This window comes from Globicephala melas, chromosome 4, assembly GCF_963455315.2.
Source record: "Globicephala melas chromosome 4, mGloMel1.2, whole genome shotgun sequence".
In the NCBI taxonomy this organism is placed as follows: Eukaryota; Metazoa; Chordata; class Mammalia; order Artiodactyla; family Delphinidae; genus Globicephala; species Globicephala melas.
The window spans coordinates 26,931,876-26,954,114 of NC_083317.1; the positions used below are offsets into that span (position 1 = coordinate 26,931,876).

Consider the following 22,239-nt stretch of genomic DNA (forward strand, 5'->3'; position numbering starts at 1 on the left):
ACCTGGATATGCTTCAGTACAAATCTGAGCTCAAATATTTAGATGGGAAGAAGGGATATTTTATTTCTCTCCTGATTAGTTTAGAGTTAAGGATCATAATTTCATGGCAAAGCCTTATCATGTAACTGTGAAGTTAAGTGCATTTCTGATACTCAGCATGCTAAGGTGTGACATTGGTCTAATGAGAGCTGTCTTTGAGGGCAGATGGTAAAATCGGAGGAAACATACATGTATGTATATGTCCATGATCTATAGATGGACCCTTGTATTTAATTATCACTGCAATGAGATCTTGGTAGATCTCATCATATCCCCATTACTTAGCAAATGAAATGAAGGATGAAACACATCAATTGGTCTTTTCAAACATGTTAATTGGTCTTTTAAATAACAAGAGCCTCACTCACCATAGATCAAAGTGACCATAAGTCAGTGTTCATTCTACTATAGTAACCTCCCTTGGTAGGTGAGAAGATAAAGGTGGATCACTGATAAACTGTATTTGTGTGAGTGTGTGTGAATGTGTGTGTGTGTGTGTGTGTGTATGAAAAAAGCATGTGCTCTTGGTAGTTAGTACAGAGTTTGGGTTAAACAGAGAGCAGGTAATGAAAATCATCTATGTTAAGCCATGGTTTTCTCTGACTTTCCTAAGAATGTCATGGAACTTACCTATTTAAGGCCTTAAATAATTGATATATTGAGATAAAATTATCTACAGGAGTGTAAAGAGGGACTTCTACCTCAATGTCATCTACTGATGCTTCAGGGGAATCAGTTCATAAGGCCCATAATGCCAAAGAAAGCAGTTAAGTAACATGAATTCCATCAACCTTCAGGGAATCCCAGCATAACAATGGAATGATTACTTAAACTGAACAATTTAACCAAAACTACCAATCAAAGAGTATTATAGTATACATATGAGTCTTAATATGTTTACCATCGAATTCTATCACTACCCCAGAACAGTTTTTATTCTACAATATAGAGGATCCACATGAAAAAACTATTCATATAACTTAAAATAGAGACCATGTCTTCTCAATCAGAGAAACATGAATAATATAATGACTTTAAAAAATATTAAGATGAAATAAAATATTTTAAGTAACTCATGAGTTACTTAAATGAGTTACTTAAATGTTTACATTGAAGGAAATTCATTCATTCATTCATTCATTCACTCATTTATTCGACAATGTTACATTAACTGCCCTCTCTTGGCTAGTTCTATGCTAACTCTGAGGATACAGCACTGAATCAGACAGTGCCACTTCCCTTATAGTAATGGAGAAAGATATGAAATAATCATATAGTTACAATTTTAATGAGGATGTTGACTGCAGTGGAAGTCTATATTAGGATTTAAATCTGCTCTTGGACGGCGGGTCATAAGGGTATCATTGGAAAATAACTTCACATGCGTTAATGCACTCAATCCTACACCAACCCAATGAAATCAGTACTACTACAGTCATCCCATTCACAAATGAACAGAGGAAAGAAAGGTACTAAATATCCTAAATCATAGAGTCAGTAAGGGTTTGGTGCAAAATACAAACACAGACCATCTGGTCTTAGATTCTGCTCTTAACTACTATACCATAGAATTTCATGTGCATTTGTGAAGGGATGATGAAAACACACTCCAGAGAGAAAGAAATGCATATAGGATGAACCACAGCAGCACTGTTCAACAGAAATGTGAGCCACATACATATGATAATTTTCTAGCAGCCATGTTAACAAAAAGTAAAAAGAGGTTGGTACAGTACTCTGGGAAAATGATTTGACAGCTTCTCATAAATCTAAATATGTAAATACCATATGACTGATGGACTCAAGCATTTACCCTAGATAAATTACAACGTACATTAACACAAAAACATTCACAGGAATGTTTATGGCAGCTTTATTTATAATAGCAAAGACTAGAATCAATCTAAGCGTGCCTCAAAGGGTGAGTAGTTAAACAAAGTGTGGTACCTCTATGCCATGGAATGCTACTTGGCAATAAAGAGGGATGAACTATTGATGTATGTAACAATTTGGATCAACCTTCAGATAATTATTCTAAGGGAATAAAAACAATTCCCAAAATAAATATCTTGTAGGATTCCATTTACTTAACACTCTTGACACGCCAAAATTACAGAAATGGAGAACAAACTAGTGGTTGCTAGAGGTTAGGGCTGGGGGGTGGGGAATGGAGCACAGGAATGGGGTAGTTGTGGTTATGAAAGCACAACACAAAGAATCTTTGAGATGAAGGAACTGTTCTGAACCTCGATGTGGTGGTGGAAACATGTATTTACAAATGTGATAAAATTGCATAGAACTAAACTCACACACACACATAAATACAATTAAAATTAGGGACATCTGAATAAGATGTATCACTGTCAATAGATATGGTGACAATAGCTTTGCAAGATGTCACCATTGGGTAAAAGTGAGTAAAGGGAACACAGGATTTCTCTGTATTGTTTCTTCAACTGCATGAAATCTAGAATTATCTCAAAATAAAAATGTTAATTAAAAGACACAGATTAAGTTTATTTTATTTTATTTAAGCCAATATATCCAAAATATTTTCATTTCAACCTATTAAACAATATAAAAATTCGTGAGATATTTTACTTTTTTCATACTGTCCATTTCAACTGGCCAAATTCTAAATGCTCAGTAGCTACATGTGGTTAGTGGCTACCATATTGGACAGCACAGGTGTAGGGAATACAAAGATAAGAAATGAATATAAGGTTTAAGAGGTAGGCATGGTTCAGGTTATGCAGATAGCACTTGTAGTAAAATCCAGAGTCTTTGCAATGGTCTACAAAGCCCGATGTTATAGCCACCTCCATTGCTTTCTCCCTCTCTCATTCTCCTCAGCCATGCTGGAGCCCTTGCTGTTCCTGGGAAATTCCACGCATGCTCTGACCTCGCCTTGTTCTTGCTGTTTTTCTGCGTGGAACCCTCACCCCAGGAGATCACTTTGACTTGCTTCCACACTGTTTCTGCTCAGATCTCTGTCAAAAGGTCTTTCCTGACTTATAAAAGAGCAAATTCCACTCTTCTCCAAAACTATCACCCATTCCATGGCTTTAATTTTCTTGATGCTACTTATACCATCTGACATTCTATGTACTTACTTGTTTATTGTCAGTTTTCCACAGAACCTGGAACAGTGCCTGGCACACAGAATACATAGAGTGAATATTTGCTGAATGAATTGTTTGATGATGCTTAACTCTCTCACAGTTCTCAAATAAACTGCCTGCCTCAGGTAAAATCTACATTTTCCTTGAATTCAAAAACTGACTTAATAAATTTCAGAATGAATTTCAGAAATAGGGTAAAGTCTTCTGAGTTTTAAAAGTACAAAGTACAGAAGCAATCTGTTGACATTCCAAAAAGATCAATAACATTTTTAATACAAAGATTAAGATTTCAGCTAAATTTTTTCTAAGATTGCCACTTGTTTTAGAGAACTCATTTCTGATGTAAGATTATTTTATTTATATTTTGTCCCTATATTCATGATAAATTTATTTACATCTTGCCTCAAAATTCACTTTTCTTTTTTTCTCTTTTTTAGCATATGTGCTGCTGAAGCGAGCATAAAATTCACTTTTCTACGAAGTAAATTTTATTCAGAAATTCTGAAAAATGGTATTCACTATTCCAGAAAATGCTGTCAAAGCCCTCCTAATGCTCTGGGCCTTCCATGACATATCACCTTCTTAGAGACGCATTCTCCAATAACTACAATCAGAATTTCTTTCTCTCTAATACTTCCATTATTGCAGGAGATATGTCCCTTAATTCAACACCTTTGCCAATCTACTTATATCAGATATTTATGAAAATGTTCTCTCTCCAGGAAGGCAGAAACTATCTTTTTTTTCTCTTTGTCACTAGCATAAAGCTTTACACTTCTCGGCTGGACTTAGATAAATATTTGATGAATTGAATGAATTCTGTTTTGTTTTAATAATATATGCATATATCTAGTATAAAATATGTAGTAGGCAAACATTGTATAAGATACCTCTCAAACACAAATTCACACCACACAGTAATTTTTCTAGAAGAGAACTAATAGTTCTTAAGCTCCTATGATACATTAAAGATTTTTACATGTGATCTCATTTAGTCCCCTTAATATATAGATAATTATTATTATTAACTTTGTATCTGTGAAGAAATGGAAGCTCAGAAAGCACACATAACTTTTACAAGGTCTAATGGCTGCTAAATGTTAGGATTCTCCTGTCTGCAGAACCCTCAAGTCCAAAGTATTATTTCACACTTTACAGTAGGGACCAAATACTTCAACATAGAGAGATGGGTTTGGAGACCTTTGGAGGCTTTTGGAGTGATATGAGGTATATATTTTGTTACCAGTGTTACCCAAAGTTTCTGAGACCCCAAGGAAGACATAAATAAATTAGAGATTATCTAGAGAAATGCAACCAAGATATGTTGAGCTCCTAAAACTATATATATATATATATATATATATATATATATATATATTTTTTTTTTGCAGTACGCGGGCCTCTCACTGTTGTGGCCTCTCCCGTTGTGGAGCACAGGCTCCGGATGCTCAGGCTCAGTGGCCATGGCCCACGGGCCCAGCCGCTCCGCGGCATGTGGGATCTTCCTGGACCGGGGCACGAACCCATGTCCCCTGCATCGGCAGGCGGACTCTCAACCACTGCGCCACCAGGGAAGCCCTAAAACTATATTTTATGTAAGATTAAGGAACTGAAGTCTTTTCTCCAAGAAAATAGTAAATAATACCGCATGATAAGGATATGGCCTTACCTAAAGAGAGGTCTGACCTTTATACCCGGCTCCTGGGAGATAACCTCTGAAACCTTGGAAATTCCCAAGTGTCAGGAGTATCTATTATTCATGGTGGACCTTTTGGACAATCTGGTAAATCAATCAATCAATCATGCATATATAATAAAGCCCCAATAAAAACTAGACGTTGAAGCTCACATGAGCTTCTCCTGTTGGCAATATATCATGTGTGTTGTCACACATCATTACTTAGAAGGGAAACACATTCTAAGGACAATGGAAGCTTCCACGTGGAACCCTCCCAGTCTCCGCGTGTGCTCTTCTTTTGGCTGATTATCAGTACCATGTCCCTGTAATAACTGAAACTGTAAGTAGAGTAGATATTTATTTCTGTGAGCTGCTCTAGTGAATTATCAAACCTGAAGGTAGGTTTGAGAAACCTGAACTTTCAGAAGAAAGGGTGGTCTTGTGTGGATTCTTCCCTTTAACTTTGTAGTTGGCCCCTAACTCCTTGTAGTTAAGCTATAAAATCTTGGGCAGACTGGAAGATCATAACAGTCTGGAAGACCATACCCTTTACTCTGCGTAGATGTACAACAATAACACAATGATTTCAGAGATCCTTGAAGATGGATTATAGCATATTAAAAATTTGTGAAGAGGAGGGGCATGAAAAATGACCTTAAATTTTCAAAGTATTGTCATGTAGACATATTTGATATTGTTAGAAAATATTTGGCTCAATGTCGAAAGAACTTTCTAAAAATTAGACCTATCCAAAGATATCATTAACTGCTTATGAAAGCAGTAAACTCTCTACCTTTGAATATATTAATTCCCAGTGTAGAGTGTTATAAGCCAGATGGATTATTAAGGGATTCTGGCCTCAGAGGACGGTGGATAATTTTTAAGATATCTTCAAACTCTAAGATTCTGCCATTTTATGGTCTATAGTTCTTCAAAATAGCAACTAATTGAACCAAGATTACATATTTAATAGGGCAAGTTGTTCAATTTGGCTCTTACAAAATCTGTTAATTTTGTTTTGCTTAAAAATACTAGAAAAAAAAGAATGCCCTAGGATAGAACATTTAAATTTATAAAGTGCTGACTCAATCTTCCCATATAAGTTTCTGTCATTATCAGGATAAATTAAGGAATACTTACTTTTAAATATTAATGGAAATTATCTTTTTTTCTGAAAAACACTTCTATCACCAATACAGAATTTTAATGATGTACCATAAGAACTGATATTTGGTTGCAAATGAATCAAACTCCAGAAAAGCTTTTTCAAATGAATCATAAGTGAATATAAACAAAATGTAAAACTGTCACACAAGAACATAAACTACACACTTAACAACAATTTAATTTAATGCAAAATATATTTACTTGCATTTCATGAAACATTTTTTCACATTATAATATCCCAATAAATGTCACATCAACCGCTCATGAAAAATGCCTCCTGAGGTTTCATGAGTAATTGCCATTTCTTTACACTCAACTGAATTTTAGGTTCTTGAGTAAAACAGAGTATGGGTTTTATTGAACAAATAGAAACTAACTTGTTCCTTGATATAAGGAATATTACATTTCACACATTTCTGTTAATATTCTGATCAGCACAAAGCATTGTCAGAACAAGCAACACAAAAGCACTTTACTAAAGGGAGCTAATTTCATGGACCTGATAATGTTATGAAATATAAAATAAAATAATAAGAATCCTGCCATATGAGAAGTGTAATACTCCCTGGTCCAACGTAGCTCAGAATATCTTATTGCTATTGCTCTGTAGACCCTATAAGTTTGGGGTTGCCTCGGGCTATCCTTGCCTATTTTCACAATAACATCATCATTTTCTTCTAAAGGCTCAGCCTGCTCCAGGTTCCTAACTGTGACAAGTAAGATATGATATGAAATAATATTTAAAAATTATATATTAGATTAAGTATCTTAATTAAAACAGAAAATTCTTTTAAAAATTGGTAACAATGATATAACAAAGCAATATGTCTCTTTTCTTACTTTGGGGGCAAAAGCAGTAGGAAGAATAGAAGTTTAAGAAGTGGGTCATAGACTCCCATATTTCATTTTGTAAATTTATATAACTTCTTGGAAAAATCTCTCCAATTCTTGACATGGAATTAAAATAGATTCAGGGAACCTTAGAACTTGAAGAAAATTCATTCATGTAATCCAGTTCTCAGAGTCTAAGTAAGATTTTCTCCCAGTTTCAAAATAGAATATGGGTCTAATTTTAGTGATGTATTATTGAAAAATAGGAGTATTTTATATGTGATAGCATAGCTTTGAACTCAAAGCATCCATACCAATGGAAAACTAGCTATAACTTATCCCCAATAAATATATAAAGGAAAGATATATCCTCTTCATATCTGGCAAGGGATATGAGATTAAAGCACTGTCAATAATGAGCTAACTATAAATTAACTCCATCTAATTTTCCAGTTTTTTTTCATAAGAGGAATCAAAAAGACAACCCTAGAGGTGGCTATTCAAAAAGCCATACATTTCTGAAAGTCCATAAACAATCACATTCTTTTATTTGTATTCCCAAGAATACACACATACTTCTGTTTTTAAATGACAATTAACATTTCATATAATGTCTTCACATTTTTATCTCAACTCTGCACTCCTCAGGATTGTGACAGAGTTGTACCATCTTCTTGGAGCAGGCTAGAATGGTTCACGTGCTCCACCACAAGACAGTTCTGATGCTTTGAATTGTCCCTGTAATTTAGCCCATACTGATCTTCTCTAAAGTTCTTATAAAGTTAAAGGTTACCACAAAAGTCTAGTTCTAATGCAATATTCCTCATACCTTTCTGAGAATGAACTAGAATTATTTTATATTGGAGAAGGTCTACATATGTACCTTGTGTTTGTTCAAGGCTACTTTCCCTGGAATTTCTCCATAATTTAATCCAATTTCAGACATACAAGTGGGATAATCCATAGTTTGATATGCACTAGGTAAATGTGCTCAAACCTGCTCAGTTGATGGAATCCCTGGAGATTAAGGTGCTCTTTTTGAAATATCATAAAATAATGTTATATTAAATTCTAACATGAGTTTGAAATATTTGATTCCTGGATGATGCAACCATAATTTAATACTCAGAAAATCACAAAATTCCTCCCACTTAGTCACAATAAAGACAGGTTTTCTCTGTGCCTCCTGTTGGGATGTATACAATACCATTTGCAAACAAACCTTACTAAAAAAAGGAAAAGAATCTGAATGTAGCATTTCAGTGAAGCACTTGGTTTACAGGAAACACCATTAGAAAAGAACATGACTAATGACACTTCAGGGATTAAATCAGCAAAATCCAGAATGAGAAAGACACTAAAGGGTAACTGATTCTGTTTCATCAACAAATAACTTGCAAAGAACTAAAAGAAGAGGAACCTATATATTGAAAGGGACTTTGGACATATGTCAACAAAATGCCATGTGTAGCCCATGTCTGCATCCTCATTCAAACAAATTAACATTTAAAAAATGAGACAATCAGGAAACTTTGTACACTTATGGGATATTTGATGATATTAGGGAACTATTGTAAATATTTGTAGGGTTATAGTGATATTGTGCTTTAAAAAAGGCAGTGCTCTACTTTCAGAGACACATACTGAAATATTTATAAATGCCTGCATATTATATGATGGATGAGCTTGTTTCAGAATAATCCAGGAAATTAGAAATGAGTGAATGGTGGGTACAGATGAAACCAGATTGGTCATACATTGATAAAAGTTGACTAGTTGGGTGTATATCCAAAGAAAGTGAAATCATTATCTCAAAGACATATCTGCAGCCCCATGTTCATTGCAACATTATTTACAAATAGCCAAAACATGGAAACAACCTAAGTATCCACTGATGGATAAATGGATAAAGGACATGTGGTGTGTATGTATATGTTTGTGTGTGTATATATATGTATATATAATATAGTGGAATATTATTCAGCCATGAAAAATAAGGAATCCTGTCATTTGTGACAGCCTGGGTGAACCTTGATGGCATTGTGCAAAATGAAGTAAGTCACATAGAGAAAGACAAATACTATATGATCTCGCTTATATATGGAATCGAAATAAAAAACGAATCTATAGAAATAAATGGTAGGTTGATGGTGGCCAGGAGCTGGGGAGTTGGGGAAATGAGTGATGATGATCAAAGGGTAGAAATTGCCAGTTATAAGACGAATGAGTTCTGGAGATGTAATGTACAGCATGGTGACTGTAGTTGACAACACTATATTGAACACCTGAAATCTGCTGGGAGTAGATCTTAAATGTTCTTCCCACAAAAAAACGGTAACTATGTAACTATGTGAGGTGATGGATGTGTTAAACTAACCTTATTGTGATAATCATTTCACCATATACAACACAATGTTGCATGTTAAATGTATCTCAATGCAGCTGGAAAAAAGATGTCAATTTTCCCCCTCCCATCTAATAAATCATTGAATAGTTGAACCTCTATGGGGGATGAGCATTTAGAGGTTCATTATGCTATTCTCTCTAATTTGTATAGCTTTGGAATTTTCCATAATAGAAGTTCTTTTTAAAAGAAAGCTGATTACCTAAAATATATTTTCATTAATTTTAGAATGAGCAGAAAACCAAAAGAAAATGTAGCAAAAAATACATATGGAAGAGTTCACTGAAACAGAAAATACAACTCATTCAGTAATATTTGGGGATTGGGGAGCTTCTGACCAGGGTTTGGTTTGAGGTATTCCATTGTTAAACTGTGTCTTCTAGAACAAAGGGCCGTCAAGAATTAGAGGAGGATAACCACCACAAAACCAATATATTTGAATTACATGCTAATAGAAGCACAGAGAAAAAGATTAAGATTAGCTAAAAGGTTAAAAGGAATACTCTCATTCTCATCTTATTTCACAGACCAAACACTAAGTCACATCTTTTATACAAGTACAGAAAACTTTATAGATTGAAGAGAATGAGCAAAGGATACTAGAGGGTAAATAATTTAAAAAGCACTTTTATGGTATTTAAAACAGCATATATTAGCCTTTTCTCCTAAATACTGAGTGATTAAACCTAAGCTGTGTATTCATCTCTTTCAGAGTCTATATTTTTTTTTCAGTAATTTCTTTTAGGTTGATGTCCATTTTGGTGTCTAGTCATCCAAACCGTCGTCAATATTTTGCCTGTTATTCTACTAGCATTGTCTAACTGGTACTGAGCAGTATTGTTAGTAGCCCAACACTATAAGACATCCATGTTACTAATTTAATCTGAGCATTTGCCTCAAAGCTTGAGTGAAAACTTTAGCTTTTGTTGGCCCAGCCCTGGTCTTGAACTCATCGGAGTATATTTGTTAGAATTACAGTCAAATTGAACCCACTATACAATCAATAATTGAACTATGCTCCTAAGATGCTTTTTGTTCAACACTGAAGGAAAATAACACAGCTTGACCCTTGTGAAGTGTTATGAAGATCTGCAGTCAAGTGGAGACTTCTTTTATTCTGGTTGGAGTATTTTGTTGCTATTTTAACCTTGAGCTGGGCAGAATCATGAATAGCTACATAAGATTCCTTTATCTTTGTTGTTTCCATGTTAAGAGGCCTTATTAACACAAAGGCATTAAAATTGGATTGAGTCTGTAGCTAAACATTTAATTTTAATGCTTATAAAAACTTAAACTAGAGGATAATAGCTACCATTTACTGAGTATGTATTTTAACGAAACACCGATCTAAGGGCTTTACATACAGCATTACATTTATATACTTTTTCATTATTTATTGGCATTCCAAGAGATCATCCAGCCATTTGCACCCATCAAGCCCACCACTGTCCTACAGATTTTGCAGTGGTGGTGAGGAAAGTTATTGCAGCTTTTAAATATGTATCCCGCTGTGCACTGGAGCCAGCTCATACTGATTCAGGAGACTATTATGTGCAGCTTTTTCCAAATTCAAGGTTAAGTGACATCATATTGGTAGTTTAAAATGGCCATGGTGGGAGAATTTACACTACAGAAATAAGTAAACATCTTTTTTTCTCCCCCAGAGAGACAACTGTTAGACATTTACCATTTACATTACCATTTATCATTGTTATTGCTACTGCAGTGACTGTTTAAAGTTAGGAAATGACTGATATTGAGCAAAGAAGGAGAGAGGAAAAAAAACTGCTTCAGTAGTGTTCTGCCAACTCTGGGAAGCCATTCCCCAAGTTGTTTCATTTCTTGAAAGATCAGGTGAGAGAGCCATGGTCCTTTGGGCATTCTCTCAATAACTTGGTGGGAGGAGAAATTGGGGAAAGACTTTACATCAGGGGCCAGCAAACTACTGTCTGTGCACTGAATGTGGCTGATCCCCTGTTCTAATAAGTAACATGTTATTGGAACGCAGCCACACCCATTTGTTTATGTGTTGTCTGTGGCTGCTTTCACACCTCAACAGAAGTGCTGAGAAGTTGTGACACAGACTGTATGGTCCACAGAGCCAAAACTATCTACTATCCTTCACAGAAAAAGTCTTCCATGAGTGAAATGGGTTTGGTATATGGATGATGCTTTGAGTTTAATGCATGCAAGGATGAGGTAGAAATAAGCTTCATTTCCTTGTTTTATCTCAATCTAATGAAGAGAGTTGCAGAAATGTAAGCTATGCCCCTCAATGTTATTGTATCTACTCAAGCAATTTCATCATGTAGGATGAGATCTCATCCATTGTGCTGGGAACACTCATTACTGGTCTCACATAGGTTGGGATACCCAGACCTTCTACCTGAATCTCTTTATTCAATCATTCATTCACTTATTCATTCAACAAATATTTATTAAAATCTACTAGGGTCCAGCCTACTAGGGTCCAGCCTACTAGGTTCTTTTTTTTTTTTTTTTTGCGGTACGCGGGCCTCTCACTGTTGTGGCCTCTCCCGTTGCGGAGCACAGGTTCCGGACGCGCAGGCTCAGCGGCCATGGCTCACGGGCCCAGCCGCTCGGCGGCATGTGGGATCGTCCTGGACCGGGGCACAAACCCGTGTCCCCTGCATCGGCAGGCGGACTCTCAACCCCTGCGCCACCAGGGAAGCCCTGATATGCACTTTAAATGAACGCCCTATCTTTTGTACATAGTAGAGACTACAGTAGGTAATAAGAGGGAAGAAGAGCAGTTACAAAGCTATTGCAATCGTGCAGGCAAGAGATGACCTGTATGTGTAGGGCTTAGGGGTTACTAGAAACCATGAGAAGACAGTTAAAAGGATTTTGGATTCAAAATGCATGTAGAATTCCTAAGTCCTCTTTAAAACTGAGTGTTAATTTAATTCTCACTGCATAGGATAGAGAGTGGGGAGGAATTCATACATTCACTCAACAAACACATTGATCATCAATAAGAAAACAAGTGCTATATACTTGAGATTTAAAGTTAAATGAAGCTCAGTTTAGTGGAAAATAGCTGCCAATAACTGGGTTTCTCACATATCAGCTGTTTCCCTTACTTCATACAAATTCCCCTCACCAACCCCCCACCACCCTGACCTCCATCTCCTCCACTAAGTTCTCTGAATTCATGGGACCCTGCCGGGCCCATGGCTGCTCTCACTCAGGACATCTGAGGCTGCTGCCATCCAAGATGTTCTTCTCATCTAGAGTCTGAGAATGGAAGGAATGGATTAAAACAATATAGTCTATGTGGTACACACGCACACGCACACACACACACACACACACATCCTAGTTTCAATGTCCAACTGTTGAGTCTTCCAAGTCTTTCCTATATCTATTGACATAGCTATGTGATTCTCCAGACAATTAAGCTATAGAATTTCTTTAATTCATGCTTTAATTATGGTGATCTCAGCTCTCCCTTGTTCCTTTCTTATCTTTCCATGGGAAGGTTTTGATTAAATACAGTAAATTTTTCAAACAGATTTCTTTGAAGGTCTTTATCGTTGACATAGAAAGACATACTCTCTCATATTAACCATACAGGTCTCCGTGTTGCTGTGGGTTTTGTAAATTCAATATCTGTCCTCAAAGTTATGTTTCTTTCTTTGTCCTAAACAAAGGGCAGACCTTTGCTGATTTTCCAAACCAGCAAGAGTCAAGCCTTGAGTGAATATTTGGGCATTTTAGCAGTGATGGCGTTGTTCCCTGTAGCACGGACCTGCTTGTGACTCCAAAGGAACCATTCAACATCAGCAAAAATCTAGGGTTTATAAAAAGGAGAGAGAGGGGCATGAACCAACTGGCAGACGGTTCTGGAAGCTGAGAATAAGTGTACCAAGATAATACTCCTGAAAATGGTGTTTTTGACATCTAAGTACTGTGGGATTCAAACTGCAACACAAGACACTTCAATGAAACTTAAAAAATTATTAAAGAAGCAGGGAAATGATAATGACATGGGAAAGTTCTATATACTACATGTTATACGTAAAAGACATAAGTACATATACCATATTGTTGATATATTTTTAATTTTGAAAATGCTCTAGGTGTACAATCTTGATCATATGTTCCTTAGTGTTATGATGAAGATAAAAAATAAAATGGGGCTTGGTAATCCTCTCTGAGGTATAGGTGGGCTGCAGTGGACTCCCTCCACTTCACAAGCAAGGCTTAGGAGACTGCCTTGGGAGCTCCGGAAGGGTTAAAGTTTTGTCTGTGACACTGAAATTGAGGCCAGCTGTAGGTCATATTCACGTCCCAGTCACAGGAAAATGAACCTGTGAGACAGAACCTAATTATCTGCTAAACCAAAAGCCAGTCTCAGTTCAATAACTTACGACAGAGCTAGCAGCCAGATATAGTGTTACCATGGCAACGCTGGAAAAAGCTCCACTGCCGTTGAGAATGAGGTGGAAGGGAAGGAGACTGTAACCCTAAATGTGCTGTAGCCGTTTGATCTCGGACATGTGGGTCTGTCTAGAAAACCAGGTTATTCTATACATGCCTACCATTGTCTATTCACTTGAATATCTGCCACAATTACTTAAAAGAAAAATGCAACTATAACATCCTCTAGGCTTAAAATAATCCACTAGTAAATGGCTACCTGCAAATTAATTTTAAAGAGAAAACATAAACTTCCCTTTTCTCCTCCTCCATGCCATCCCCAAATAAAGATAAAGCAGAACACAAAGGGTGGGGATTCTTGAATAACTCATCATTGTAATGAATGATTCTGTGTCCATGAAATTCATTATCACCCTCTTTTTCTCTTATTGCCAAATGCCAAGATATTTTTGAGAGAAAACTTTTTGGAATTAAGCAATACTATTTGCTTTTCTAAGGGGTAGAAGTAGAACTAGAGAGTAGAAGAGAAATATTTTTTCTCTGTGAACTCTAGACTGTCAGGTGAAAATTTCCTAGAATACTGAGTTAAGGAGAATCATACATTAGACGGACATAAGCCCTGCCAGGTTGGTCATTTTTCTTCTTGCCAGTTCAACTTTGTAGTTCTTTCTGGAACAGCACTGGATTTCTGAATTTAGGAGATGATAAGGTTTACACACACAGAACGTTCACTGGCCAGTTACCATGAATACAGTGAAAACAGCATCTCACTAAAAATATTTGCAGAATAAGAGCTTACCATATAGTCATACGCACTTAGAGGAGGAATTCAGAAGTACATTCCTTTCTCTCTCTCTTTCAATCTTTCCCAATGGAGACAAATCATGCTAAAGCTTGTCAGTTACAATTATTGGATTTCAACATATTTGACAATTTTGATATGCCATTAATGATGTAATAAGACACGTCTAGTACATAATATTATCACTTGGGCTTGCTATCCAGTTGTGATACCAAATTTGAATCAAATAGATATACATGCATAAATATACAGATATAGCAGTGTTTTTGTATAACTCATAAACACACTGGGTTTGGAATATGGAGAGGAAGGGATCTGGAGATGAACAATATCCTTTTCATATGCATGAATAACTTTGCAGTAATGCAAATCAGAAAACACAAAATGGAAAGTAGGTTTCTTCTAGCAGAAATATGACTAAGAACGTAGGCTGAAATTTGCCAGTATATTAGAGTCACCTATGATGTCTGTGAATTCCCTTTAAGGTGTCACATCTTTTAAAAACATTTTACCCTACCCTATTATATTTTCAGTATATAATTACATAAATATAGAAATCCATAACTTTAAATTCCTTTACACTGCCACAATGCATGAAAGGGAGCTTTAGGATTTTAAGAAGATAAAGGTGGTAGTAGTGGGGTTGAAGTGTGCAGACAAGCAACATCAGAGGGCAAAATGAATTTTCTGATTAACTTCCAGGTAGAAGTAACCTAACCTCTGCTCCTGACCCTAGGTTAATTCCTTTTCAAGTAAATAGAAGCCAGAGTGTATACCCCTTTCTAAGACAGATGTTTCTGAGACCTGATTATTAAAGAGTTTTTTATGGGTTGCCAAGATGCCAACAATACAGTCCAATAAACGATTTGGATCCTGTTACTCATAATATGAATAAGTTTTTCTCTTAATTTTTCCACCTACATGAATTAATTAGTTGGAAAAGAAAATGAAGCAATTTTATCAGAAAAGCATCTGAAAGAGCTATTGATTCAAATGCTTTTACATTTTAACCTTATCACACATGATTAGCTTGCAGATATGAGCTTAATAATGACGCAAAGCACCAGATTTCACTGGATTCTGTTCCACCTGAATTGCCAGGGAGGATATTGGAAGGACTAACAAAGAAATAATACTGTTTTTCTCATGATGTTCTCTTAGCCAATGATTTTGAAGAGATGTGCCATGATTTTGCATAGCACATTCTCAACTATTCCATGGCATATTTTCTTTAGCATCATCAACATTCCCTATATTTTTGTGGGTAAGTGTGCTTTTGTGCGCTTTTGTTTCTTTCTAACTGTAATCCTACTGTCCACCCACAGGCAAGAATTTTGTGAAGCACATGCTCCATCCAGTACAAAGGAATGGGTATGTTCAATTAACACTAAACAAATACAATAAAATAAACTGTAGCTGAAACTAAGTTTACATTTTAAAACTAACTTTACAGATTAGAATAATCTGCTTGCCATATGGAAGGTACTCAGCGTGTTTGTTGATTGATTGAATAAATGAACGAGCCTATCTGACAAGGACCAAGACAAAATAAGAAAAAACAAAGTCGTGAAAGAAACTTGAAAAAGACTACATCCTAGCTAAACCTTGGATAAACTACATGAAAAAGGTTCCAATTTCCAAAGGTTATTAATTCACTCACTAGAAAGGGAATGGAAAAGAAAATCTAGAAATATAGTTATCACTATTGAATCTACCATTTTAAAATGGACTAGAATATTCTAGAATATATGAGAATTTTGTATGTAATAAAGTCGGCATTTCACATCTCTGATTTCTACTTTCTCCCCACTAAGGCTACCCTCTGTTTTCTGGTCCTCACTAACCTCTGCTAATATGTCTTTTTTGGGTGTTGGTCTTTCACCCTTGAAAAATTCATGAAATTCTTCCCTCAGCAGTGAAACTATTTATATAATGCTGCTCTCAGCGAGCCCAGCTTGCTGATTAAACCTCTTTCCTTGGTTCTAGCTGTTGTTGTGGATCTTCTGAAACTCCACAGCATCCTCCATCTGTTTTCAGCTATCTCCCTGATGCCTCTTGAAGAGAAGGAAGCTTCTCCAGATCTCTCCTGTGCCCCGCTGAAGGGTTTTCTTGGGAGAAGGTGATGGGTTTAGGGTGAGAGGGCTAGGATGCTAGTTCAGACTCCCTTTAGTTCTCCCCTGCTGCCATTCTTAGAAGCATCTACAAAGCTGCCCCCCGTCCCCAGGAGGGTTCCAGGTGTCAGGGCTCATAACCCCTCTGGCCCTTATGTCTTTATACTCATCCAACAGGAATCTGTTACCCACTTCCAACTACTTCTAACTCATATCCTGAACCCTTCTCTCGTGTAGGGTTAACTTTTATAAATTCTATGATCCAGATCTCTAGCATCAGGTTAATACTTCTAACCAACCCCTTTAAGAATGAAAAATAAAACCATTTCCCTCTCCAGAGCCTAGCTCTTCCAAATCAGAACAGTTCATTTTGAGCTTATTGTACTTGCTTTAAAGTTTAAAAAATAATCTACTAAGCACTTTAAATCTTCTGTTGACTCTGTTCTTGACTGTGTTTGCCCTTCCACTAAAGAAGTATATGTCATTGATCAAATAAGTACAGAAAAATAAAGCAACAAACATAAATTGGGAAAGTAATAGCTTTGGTTAAACATTTCCAGAAATCATTCCACGTGCAGTTAATCACTTGGTTCTGCCAATTCTATCTTCTAAACACTTCTCTGTTCCCTCCTTGTCTCTTCTCTTCCACTGCCACCACCTTCATTCAGGCCATTATCATCTGTCCCAATTAATATATCAATGGAATAATTATATAAATGTGTATTTATCATCAGAATACTATTTATATTAGGAAAAAAAGGATGGAAAGAAACTCAGTTTACACCTATGAATGCACAAGTTAAACAAACTGTATTATACTCAAACAATAACATAATGAGCATATGCTAAAATGATAATATGTGGGGAAGTGTTCATTTGGTATTTAACAATTAAAATGCAAGTTACAAATATTTATGAAGATATTCAGTGTATGTGTGTGTGTGAATGAGAGAGAGAGAGAGAGGCAAAGAGGGAGAGAGAGAAGTATGATTATATACTATATGATAACAGGAGTTATTTTCTGAGTGATGAGATTAATATATATATGTATACATACATACATACATATATGTATATTTTTTCTATCTGTCTGGAATTTCTAATTTTACAAAATGAACACTTGTTATTGTGTAGGAAAAGTTTAATTTATTTTGTAAATAAGCTAGTTGTCTTTGGACTTATGTGAAAATATCTTGAATTAGCTTAAGATGGATTGAGACTAGTAAGTTTAATAACATTGGATAGGTAGGTTACTCCATTTGTAGTTACTCTATTTTTAATCAGTAATGCTATCTTTCCAGTTGCATACAGAAGAATTCCAGGATTTTTCAGGATATGAAGCACTTGAGGAAAACAGGAGTTTGAAATGAGATATGTTTTCATAAATACGTTACAAAGAAATTTCTACGTATTGCTAATCAACATATTTATTTAGGCTGAAGGTTGAGATAAAATGTCTCTATATTATGGTTTTGTTCATTATTTACTGAATGCTTAAAAATTATTAGTGAGATACTAATAATGACAGAGATTGCTAGCTTTCTGCAATATCTATTCTCCTCTCTTTCCTCTAATTTTTAGCTGGATGAATGACTACTCAGAAGAAAGTCTACATTTCCATGCAACCATTTCCCAAAAGCTTTGTGTACCTGCTGACTGAGATCTAAGGGCATGGGGAAAGGTATGTATAAGAATTCCAGAAATTTTCTTTAAAAGAAAGTGTAGTGTCCTTATTTTTCTCTTCTTACTCCTACTGACCAAAAAACAACATGGTGTAGCTTCAATGGTCATTTTGAGATTACCTGAGAAATGAGTCAGTCAAAGAGAGAAACAGGATAGAAGAAGCCTAGATTGCTGACCAGCTTTCCATAAAAATGATTTTCAAAGCTGTGTAATCACCTCCAAAATTTTCATTACTTGTTTGACATCTTACCTTTGGGAGTCACATTCACACCATGAATCCAACATGCATGGTATCAAAGTTCTACTAACTGAAATAGGAGCCAGGGGGGATCTGATGCTGGTTCACAGAAGGATTATCATCATTCTCATTCTTCTAGTGTCAAAAAGAGGAAAAATTTATTGTCACTTTCTACTCCTTTCTTACCTGCCATAATTTTTATCCCCATGCAATATATTAGGTTATGAAATTGTCTTAATTATATAGTCATGATTTCTCATATTTACCTTCTCCTTTTCACACTAAGTATTACTAATGGTTCTTAATTTTGGAGTGATTTTAGTCTCCATTTAGAGTCTTATAAACACTAGGATTGTTTTCCCCCAAAAAATGAATATCCACTCAAAATATTTCATATAATCTTATAATCTCATGGGAACATGGTAGACCTCAGATTAGGAATCCTTGGTTTAGATCTCCTTTTTTGTTTCTTTCTATGTCTAATTATCCCTGATTCTTCATAGTTTCACATTCTCTACTCAACTCTTTATCAATTGGGGTGTTAATCATCTAGGAGCTTTTACAAAATGCAACTGCATGGGCTCGACTTCTAACATACTGAGTCAGAAAGTACAGGGTAGGAAGAATGGTGTATCTTCATAAGTCTTTCTGAGTAGTTCTGTTATGTCCCCTGGGTTGAGGTCTTAAGTTACACTGACTTTGGATTAATCTTGCATCATCCCCCAAATCTTTAAAGGATTCTCAGTGCCTACCACACTGTAAAACTACACAATTACCAGAAGAGCCCGTGTGACCATTATAGGGCCTCCTTAAACTGACTTCAGCTTACACTTCAATAGCCATTTTATAAAAATGCACCAAATCTTCCAACAAAATTGAATGCCAACCACAGCCCATCTTTCTTGCATCTACACATTTGCACATGCTGCATATTCTTCCCGAAATCCAGCCATTATTCCCTCCAGAAATCCTATCTATCACAGACTAGCTAAACGCAGCCTCCTCTAGGGAATCTTCCTTGATTCTCAACAACCAACGTAAATACTTCCTCTCCAAACCCAAAACATTATATATTCCTTCTGGATCTGTCACATTCTGAGTTGATGACTTTTTTTTTTTTAGTTTTTCTTATTTTCTCATAAGAACATAATATCTTGTGAAGAAGGAATTCTAATCTCATTTTGTATTTTACACATACTTAGCATAGGGTCTTGTTTTGTATAGATTATGAATGAATGGATGGATGAGTAGAAGGGTGGATAAAAAGATTTAAGGGTTGAAAGTCTCCTCAACTGTCTACAACTGTACTTGTTCATGGGGCATCACAAAATAATGAATTTAGCAATCAAAGAATATTCTTGTTTAGGAGTGAGATTTGGGACAAAATTGATGACTAATAATGAAGATGATAAAGAGAAATCACTGCCAGGCATTGTGGTAATTTTTCTATACTTGACAAGAGAGAGGGGTGATGCTCAGATTCTCAATTAATAATTGTGTTTAAAAGATCTAAAGTTTCATTGAGTTTAAATCAACCTTGTTGAAGGAGCAAGCAAAAGTACTAAGGAAGTACCAGTTTCTCTCCTTCTGTGGTTTTAAAGAAATTGCAGTGTTCTCCTAAAGGTGGAAGACATAACAGCATAATTAATTTTTAAGAATTTTTTTAACATTCAATGCCAAGTTCCTAAAAGATCTGTATAGAACTACTTTTCACACTAGTCAAATGTGGAACTTTTTCTATGCCACTTGGTCAAAAATATTGAGGCAGAATTTAATGCTTGACCCATGTAATACAATTAAATGCATGCTATTCCTCACTGACTTTATAATCCTTAAACCTATATTTTATGTGCAAGAACATAAAAGTATAAATCAAATACTTTTCAGAGGATTCTAGGCTTGAGACCCTCTTATAATTGAAGTTCAAAATCACTCCATAAATGACATTATGTATTATTAATCAAAGGTTAATCTGGGTATGTGTGTACACAGCTTGTATTTTCTTAAATTAATTAATTAATTTATTTTTGTCTGCGTTGGGTCTTTGTTGCTGAGCATGGGATTACTCTAGTTGTGGTGAGCAAGGGCTACTCTTGGTTGCCGTTCGTGGGCTTCTTATTGTAGTGGTTCTCTTGTTGTGGAGCACGGGCTCTAGGCGCGAGGGCTTCAGTAGTTGTGGCACACAGACTCAGTACTTGTGGCTTGCAGGCCCTAGAGTGCAGGCTCAGTATCTGTGGCACAATTTCTTAGTTGCTCCGTGGCATGTGGGATCTTCCAGGACCAGGGCTCAAACCCTGGTGGCACAATGGTTAAGTATCTGCCTGCCAATGCAGGGGACACAGCTTATATTTTTAAATCACTTTACAAAATTTCTGCAAAACTAATGGCAATTGCTGTTACTGCCACATTTTTAAACTATCAATACATCGTGGTTAAAATAAAATCTGGCTTATCGGTGATTTTTTTTCTTATATAAAATTTAAAAAATCAAGTTTTCATCTTGAGATTGAATAAGGAAGTAGGAATATGGTTTTTACAGCTAAAACATATATAACAACTCAATCCTCTGATGATCATGAAAAAATCCCAAATAAGTCTCAAGAAGACACAAGAAGAAAAGGCTCGGAGTAGCAACCAAAGATTTGTGAAATAAAATTGATTTCCATTCAAATCAGGTCTTCTACTCTTCTTGAAAATGTCAGCGTGTCAGCCTTGGCCATTACAAGACTGATTTATAGTTGAGACAAAGCAGTAGTACCAGCTGACTGTCTGGAGCCACGGTCCAGTGTCTGGAAAGGCTGCCGATGGCAACCGTCCTTTTCTTAACCAATCAGCAAGGTTTAACTAAAAGCTTAACCTTTTTTTTTCTGTATCTTGATAAGATCAAGATAAAATACAATCTGGAAGATTTACTTTGTGGGAAATAAACAAGAATTGTGGGAGGAAGTAGGTATCATACTTCCACAGAATAAATAATGAACATTATTTATGGCAATCTATATTTCAGACATTTAGAAACACGGAGTATAAATGGATATTCCAAATATGACAACTTATTTTAATATAGTGGAAACCACAGCATACTTTTGTAATTTGATTAATTAGGAAGAAAACTTGTGAATGTTATAATCAATTTTCAAACTTTCTAAATTATATTTATAGCATTACTCATCTGCATCACAAAAACCCAAAATGTTTTTCATGAGAATAATTATTCATAGCAAAGTAATCTTTTTCTCATTGAAGAAGATCCCTAAATAGTAGTTTGTGGTAGTAAAATGTTTAAACTTGTCCAGGTCATACCATGATAAAAAATAGTGCTGGGCTTCCCTGGTGGCGCAGTGGTTGAGAGTCCGCCTGCTGATGCAGGGGACACGGGTTCGTGCCCCGGTCCAGGAAGATGCCACATGCCGCGGAGCGGCTGGGCCCGTGAGCCATGGCCGCTGAGCCTGCGCGTTCCGAGCCCGTGCTCAGCAACGGGAGAGGCCACAACAGTGAGAGGCCCGCGTACCGCAAAAAAAAAAAAAAAAAGTGCTGAAAAGGATAAGGATCTGACATTCAAATTATATAAAATCACATAATGGTTGTACTTATATAAAGAAGACGTAGTTATATATATATGTGTATTATATGAATGTATATATGACTATATATACAAATATATCTGTATAAAATTATAGTCATTGTATTGATTTTATACAATTAGAATGTTTTATATAGATACACATACATATACATATATAGATGTATCTTTAAAGAC

The 22,239-nt window shown here is 35.8% G+C and overlaps 1 long non-coding RNA gene across 1 annotated transcript in view; it reads right to left on the reverse strand.

The window, feature by feature from the left end:
- LOC132597240 (uncharacterized) overlaps positions 1–18,616 on the reverse strand; it is a 41,621-nt gene extending 23,005 nt beyond the window's left edge. Inside the window, exon 1 of the long non-coding RNA XR_009563676.1 lies at positions 18,492–18,616. This is a non-coding gene — a long non-coding RNA (uncharacterized lncRNA). The remainder of the gene's footprint in view (positions 1–18,491) is intronic.
- Positions 18,617–22,239: the final 3,623 nt, after the last annotated feature.